Genomic DNA, 7,500 nt, shown 5'->3' with positions numbered 1-7,500 from the left:
TGGTGCTGCTTAAGCAGTCTCCTTGGCTATTGGGCACAATCCTGGACGGGTCGCCACTCCGACACAGGATACCAGCAAGCTGTCACTCATTTTACCGACCTCAGAAGGATGACAGGTTGAGTTAACCCCACCTGGTATTAATTCAACAGCTGAGCGGGATTTGAACTCAGGATCCTAGGATCCCAAGCTCACCACCCTAACCATTAAGCCAACACCAGGCATATAATACATATGTATTATATATGTATATATAATACATATGTAATATATATATATATATATATATATATATATATATATATATATTTCTATATAACATACCATCATACATACATTATACATATCCATACATACATTATATATATATATATATATATATATATATATATATATATATATATATATATATATATATATATATATATATATTGTTGTGGTTGACGAAATTCGCAAACCACCATTCAGGTCCCGTAGGTGAGATATCACTGTAAGTATATGTGTAGTTAGCCCAAACCCGTTGTTTAGAGGGAATAAATGTCATTCATTCGGGCTGCGACCCTTTTAGATAGCCGTTTTTCTTTTACTATCTTTATTTTGGACCAACCGCCATTACTACCACCACAACCACCACCAACCGCATCTCGACAACCACAGCCACCTTCTCCAGAACCGCCTTCACAACATCCACCTTCTCCACAACCGCTTTCACACACAACCACCAACCGCAACGCCGATTCACAACAACAGCAACGCCAACAGCCACGACCTTTACCGTCACAACTCGCCCTCGCAACCATCGCATCACCGCCATTAGTGCGCCGCTTGTGGGCACCGATACTGGACTCGTACAGGGCGCGCACCGAGCAGCGGGTGCAAAAACACCAGCCTTTCCGAGAAATCGGATCAAGAATGATTCACGCCCACTTCTGTTCTGTCCTATCACCGAGCGTGGGGCGATTTGGCCCCGCCTCCAGGCGCGTCGGAGTATAATCGCTATATGCAGATTCGCGGATCAAGAATGATTCACGCCCACTTATCCTCTGTCCAATGGGGAGCGTGGCTCCGCCCCCGAGCCGTTCCTGATCCAAAAATCTGCATATGATTTCTCCTGGCGCACTATAAAGCGCCGAGCGCGGAGCGAATCAGGGCAGTTGGGAAGAGTTGAAGAGTTGAGCAGTTGAGAAGAGTTGGAGAGTTGTGGCGGCGGCGAATTCAGTCAGGGAGTTGGGCAGTTGGGAAGAGTTGAAGAGTTGAGAAGTTGAGAAGAGTTGGAGAGTTGTGGCGGCGGCGAATTCAGTCAGGGAGTTGGGCAGTTGGGAAGAGTTGAAGAGTGCAGTTGGGAAGAGTTGAAGAGTTGAGAAGAGGAAAGAGTTGGAGAGTTGTGGCGGCGGCAAAATCATTCGAGAGAGTGTCTGTCGGGGTCCGGAGAGGCTGGAGAAGCCAAGAATCTTTGTGGAGGTCGGCGCTCGTGTCAGAGTCGGGGAGCTGCGGAGAGGGGAGGCCGGTAACGCGGTCGAGGTCGCAGTGGCGTCGCTCGTCGCGGGACCCAAGCCAGCCAGATATCCTCACCCCCCGAGCATCAACAACCCCCCCCTGTTTCCCCCCGCGCTGAGATAGTGTGAGAAGGGGGCCCCGTTCCCACCCCATTCCAGGCAGTGCCAGTGAGGCCCGCGGAGTCGGGGCGCCGCCGCCATTTTGCGGCTCATCACCAGACGGGTAGGCTCGACGCGGTCTCGGCCCCAGGCCCGTCTGCCCCCTTGTTGATGAGGGTGGCCCCTTTTTCTTTTGCTTTGGAGTATATGTGTTGTCGGCGCCGTTTGTGAAGTAAAACTGTGTAAGTGTTGCCGTGTGCTCGCGTAGTCGGTAGTAGATCTGCATTGTGTTTCTTTTGCTTTTGGTGCATAATTGTTGTGTTTCTTTTATTTGCTTTTGGTGCATAATTGTAATTGTATATGTGTGCTTTCCGTTTGCCGTGGAATAAATGTGCTTTATGTTGAACTGTTTTTCCCGTTTCGCTTCGTCTTTTCTTTTATTGAATCTCCATCTTACTTCACGTAAAGGGTTGGTCGTGGGCTAAAAACGCCCAATAATTAATCGAACCGTCGAGGTTGACGATAACACCGCTCGGTTATCCCGATAGTACGGAACGGGTGGCTTAAAGTGGCCCGTGTCCGAAGTCGACCTGCGGCGAGGTGCGATCGCCCGGTCTACCCTCCGTGTGGGTACTTAGGTAGGTCGAATTTGGCGAGCAACCCTATCCCACGCGGGGGGCCGATTGGCACGATCGTGGTGAGGCCGAAAGGCCCACCCGTGACTAGTTCCCGGCGTTAGTCTGAGAGGGTCACGACGGGATTGTCCGTCCGGTGGGCGACGTACCGCGATTCGAGTTACGTGGCCGCTCGCACGCCGGCGGGCGCGAATCAGCAACGATATATATATATATATATATATATATATATATATATATATATATATATATATATATATATATATATATATATATATATATATATATATATATATGCACACATATCCATCCATACATTTTATATATATATATATATATATATATATATATATATATATATATGTGTATATATATGTGTACACATATATATATATATATATATATATATATATATATATATATATATATATATATATATATATATATATATATATATATATATATATATATATATATATATATATATATATATATATATATATATATATATATATATGTAAACGAGTTCGTAAGATAGTGATTGCGACAATGTGAGGTCCAGTAAAATGAAAAAATCTTAAGCGCTATTTATAGGGTGAATCGAGCACCTTGAGCTCTTCAGATTTGTTTTGAACATTTTCCGCTGATAGTGGGAACAGCACGCAGTCAGACACGTCGGAAATGGCAGACAGCCAAGCGAACAGAGGATGGTGGGAGGGTGAGGGACCGGGCTTCGTCCGCAGGGCGGCGCTCTTCAGGTTCTTCGTGCCTGGGAGGGGAGAACGTGCAGTGTGGGCTCCAATCAGTCAGAGCGCGCTTGGTGCTGCAGCAGCCGGACGGTTCAGTGTCCCCAAGAGCCGGAGAATCTCCCCGTGCCTCGTCCATCTGTGGAGTATGAGCCTCCAGTCTGCAGGTGAGCTTTCTTTTTCTCCCCCAGACATCTTGCGAGGATCGCTGTCTCGATGCAGTTCACTCATGACCCATCGTGCACTCCGAGGGAGGGGGGGGGGACCCCAGGGTGCAGGCATCCTGCGGCTTTTTTTTGGAACACCTAGCTGTCGTTGGTTCACCTGACTTTTCTAGCAGATAAAAACGTTCTGTGCAGTCGCGACGTGTACAGTGCATTCGTACGTGTGAGGGCACGTAGGGCATGCGCTTGCTGCGGAGACATGTGCTTGCTGCTGGGTTCGGGTATCCCCTCCGTGCTCGCGCATCCTTCGAGTCGATTGACGAGTCCACATCAACTCAACACCTCTCCATGGAGCCGAGAATCTGTGTTTGCTGTGATGACCTCTTACCCAGCAGTTCTCCAAGCAAGTCAATCCGCGGTGCCTTTTAGTGGTGCTGGCAGTGCGTGGTCAGGATCTCAGCACGGTGCAATTCCCCCCATGGTGGTGCAGCTTACTTTACTATTTAGCCGGTATTGGCTTCGTGCTGGCGCTCAGTATCTACAGACCGTAATTTGAGTTGCGTTCAATAATTGATGGAAGGCCAACAAAGCTGCCAACACGAGAAGCTCGGAGATTGCATGCCCCACCATCTGCAGGACTCACTTCATTTGTCGAACCCTCCGCTGGCTTTCGTACCGAGTTCCATGGATGCATTTCATTTGATGATGATCCTTGACCTTGTAAATGCTATAAGTTTATAATTCATTGAATATTTTTTGTTTTAATCAAAGATCGAGTAATTAATTTTGGTGCACACATGCAGTTGGAGGCTTTCTTCATGAAAGGTCAAAATCCTTCCAAAAGCGAGAGATTTCACATCAGAAGTTTGAATAAAAAAAAATAACAATAAAAACGCTGCCAGGAATTTTGGCCTTTGGGGCACGTTTTCCAGGTTTCCATCTGAAAATGCGTCCGCAGAGGCACCGGAGAGCGCTTCCGCAGCATTGCGAATGTGCGGCGCAACGAACACCACCAACAACACACAGCCGGGGTTTGGATTGCGTGCTGGACACCAACATGGACCTGTTCAGCGTTCCAAGAATTCACACAAATAGCGTCACTTCCACTTATCCATTGTGGTTTCGAGGAGTAGGCGAGCTATCGCCGGTGCATTGCACGACTTTTTCTTGAACAAATTCCAGATTGCTGCCACCTGAAGTCAAATCTCAGCCCCAGCCAGCCTGTTTGTGAAAGACTTTGGCTGAACGCCTTCCCCAAGCCGACCTCACAAGAAGGTGGGAGTTATTGAGCCCATTAAACAAGTCGTGCTAGATGAGTGTTTAAACAAGGCCAGGTTACTGAAATGAGTCGTTAAAACTAATATTTTAGTACCTGCTCGTTTACCTTGAAATCACAGCAAAACGAGCTCAAAATAGTAATTTCAAGTTCACAACAAGGTTTGAATTTTCACACTAGTTTTAGGAGGCATGTCGATATTTTGTACGTAAATGATGGTCGGGTTGAGAAATATTAAATTTTGAATGAGGAAATAGAAAGAGGGATGGGTGGGGATGTGAGGGAGGAAAGTAAAGTGAAAAGGGATGCTTGAGCTATATGGGTGGGGGTGGACAAATAATTTTCCATTTTTGCACATGTAATATTTAGATGGCCCCTTCCTAACTATGGGAAATTTGCCTTCAGCAATAACCTGTTGTTAATTGTCCCACACTTCAGCTAGTATTTGACACCTGCTTGTGTCACTTGGGCATCTTTAAATGTTGGGCCTTCAGCTTTCTTAAGATGTAGTAACTAACATAGTTATGTAAACTTGGGATCACTGGATGTCGTTACATTGTTCTTCATAACATAGAACATGCACATCAGACACGCACACGCAACACCTCCTATATATGGATGAATTGTGTTACGTTGGGGAAGGTTACTTGATGCCAAACGGTGCATGGAATGTGTAGAGGGAAATCGTCATGAACTGCTTTGATCAATTTGTATGGCTGCAAACTCCTTCCAAAAATACCCTCCTCCAGATGATGGAGCATTCTGTCAACTCGGTGGCCATTTTCCTCCCTCGGATTGATTAGTTATGTGGTTTTCACTTGTCAACCTAAATGTACCATTGTTGGAGTTGCATTGTGTAGAAATGACTGACGTCTGACAAACATTCTTCAGACTTGTTCATTTAGTAAACTAGAAGGTCACTCGGTAGAGCAGATACCTCCGCCACGTAATTCCTGATCCACGAGAACATATCGGGACCAATACATTTTTTGAGATATCATGCTATACATCGTTTTTTGAGCCCCATCTCTCAATGGTGAAGAATCACATTAAAAATTCTAGTAGTTGGATCCAGATTCTGATCTTTACCAAAATCTAATCAGTTTGGCCGTGTTGCAAACCCAACCTGTCCACAAAATTTCATCCGGAACTGTCGACAACGTTTTGAGATATTGTGCACACAAACAAACAGACAGAGAGGGGTGAAAACACAACCTCCTGCACCTTTTCTGGAGGAGGTAACAAGAAAAATAACTCAGTATAACTTGTGGTTTAGAGCAGTATTTGGACATTTTCAAGGGATTAAAAAAAATCAAAAAAAATCCTTTAATACCTGTAATATGCTGGTGGCCACTGTCCTGTTTGAATGTGTGATCTTGTATTTAAATAACATTCAGCTGCTTGTTGTAGGATGTGTTCAATGTACTGTTTGGGTGTTGTGACGAGGACTGATCTCGATGCATATCCACACTATAATGGCAAATGTTTGTACAAATTGTCAGTGCGTCACACAGACTGCTTTGTCTATTTCATTTGGAAAGTGGTTCATCCATTATTTTCCCGATGACTAGAACTAGGACAAAAAAGAATCCAGCTGATGAGCACTGAGCTTTATTATAATAAAGCGCTCATTGGAAAAAAAAAAGACATCATCCACTGGAAGTTTCATCTTCGCCATCTTACTAGACAAAGAAAGCCATCTTTCTTGAATATACACCATTATCGCTAAAATTGGACCAAATGTTGAACATAAAGTTTGTCTCAAAATGCCAGTGTTGAGTAAGCCCCATGACTACAAGACTACGAGTCATCGGGTCACGGAAGATCACAAGATGTATTTTCAATTTTTTTCTTTATTGAAAATATATCTCTACCACTGAGCAAGTGGGTAGAGAGGATGGAAGGGTTTTTGCAAAGCAAGTTGTTTAGTTGAACCTAATATACATCAAACAACGAGATCGAGTGAGATGCATGTACTCTTCTTATTCATTCTGTGATGGCCACAATTATTCCCACGTTCTTATGGCATTGGCTGAGCAAAGTTTTTGTCCCAAGTCTTCCTCGAACCAGCTGGCCAGGTCTGGCGTTGGATTAACTAGTTAGGGCAGGAATTTGGAATGTGTCCAGGGTGCCGGTGATAGATCGCCCACTCTTCACGAAGAACATCGCGGAATCTTTAACATACACCAACTAATGCCGGCAGACAGGACGTCCAATTTAACGGCACACACATCGTTGAATCACCCTGCCCGAGAAGCACCGGGATGACAGTTTATAGCCTGGTCTGAATTCAAACCCCAGCTCGACAGCTGTCCACAACTCTGAGCCACCCTGCCAACTTTGTATGTGATCATCGTATTCACGAAAATGTTTACTTTGTAACTTCAACAAGAGGTAAATGGCTGGAAAATAACATAAAAATTGTTTATCAAACAGCACATTGAAGCTCATTCATAATTATCATTGCTTGATATTTATTTCCACTCTTTCCCAGGAAATGGAAGGATGAAGAAAAACAATTTATTCTGTGACCATAGAATGAATAGATAAACATCCGACACTTGCTTGAACATCAAGCCAGGTTTTTAGTGAATTTTACAAACAAAAAGCTCAGGAAAAGCCACACTAATAAATATCAGTGTGCAGCCAGCTATGTTATGTATCACCATCGATAATTTTGTGTTCTTGCACAGGGCAAGATGGTGGTCAACTCCATTCAACAGCTCTCATTGGCCAGCCCAGTGATTCAGCGACACATCACATAAAGATCAATGCTTGTAACACATTGCTGTAATCTTGTTTCCTCATGAGTTAGGTGAGGGACAATCTGAGAAGAACCAGATCTTTCATTGCACAAGCATCTGTAGAGAGACATAAAGAGTGTCCTGTATCCCACCAGTAACCGACAACATGATATGATATGCAATAGCAAGCAGGTAAGGGTAAAACATCACGAAACGTGTCCACTTTCAGGAGAGATGTTAAGTTAAGTTTCTGAGTTCTGTTTGTACTTAGGGAGCACCAGTAGTGTGTATGTGTGTGTTTGTGTGTATGTTTGCATAAAAAAAAACACACACACTCACATTG

General features: G+C 44.3%; 2 protein-coding genes across 9 annotated transcripts in view; one reads left to right on the top strand and one right to left on the bottom strand.

Moving 5' to 3' along the window:
* The window catches only part of HERC1 (HECT and RLD domain containing E3 ubiquitin protein ligase family member 1), a 964,782-nt gene that overhangs the window by 176,733 nt on the left and 780,549 nt on the right, over positions 1-7,500 (bottom strand). The gene's annotated exons all lie outside the window — the stretch shown is intronic.
* Positions 2,984-7,500, top strand: part of LOC147015511 (uncharacterized) — a 284,377-nt gene continuing 279,860 nt past the window's right edge. For 4 of the 8 annotated variants that reach the window (XM_085850328.1, XM_085850332.1, XM_085850320.1 and 1 more), the window contains exon 1: positions 2,984-3,140. The gene's annotated coding sequence lies outside the window, so the exon portion shown is untranslated. Of the gene's footprint in view, positions 3,141-3,997; positions 4,413-7,500 lie in introns of those variants that run through there. The other 4 variants (XM_085850329.1, XM_085850321.1, XM_085850323.1 and 1 more) reach the window with 2 other exon arrangements.

The sequence above is a fragment of the Eptatretus burgeri genome, chromosome 12 (genome assembly GCF_056783735.1).
Source record: "Eptatretus burgeri isolate ZD-2024b chromosome 12, Ebu_testis_v1, whole genome shotgun sequence".
NCBI lineage: Eukaryota > Metazoa > Chordata > Myxini > Myxiniformes > Myxinidae > Eptatretus > Eptatretus burgeri.
Note: the sequence above shows the minus strand (reverse complement) of the source record. Positions and strands in the feature narration are given on the sequence as shown.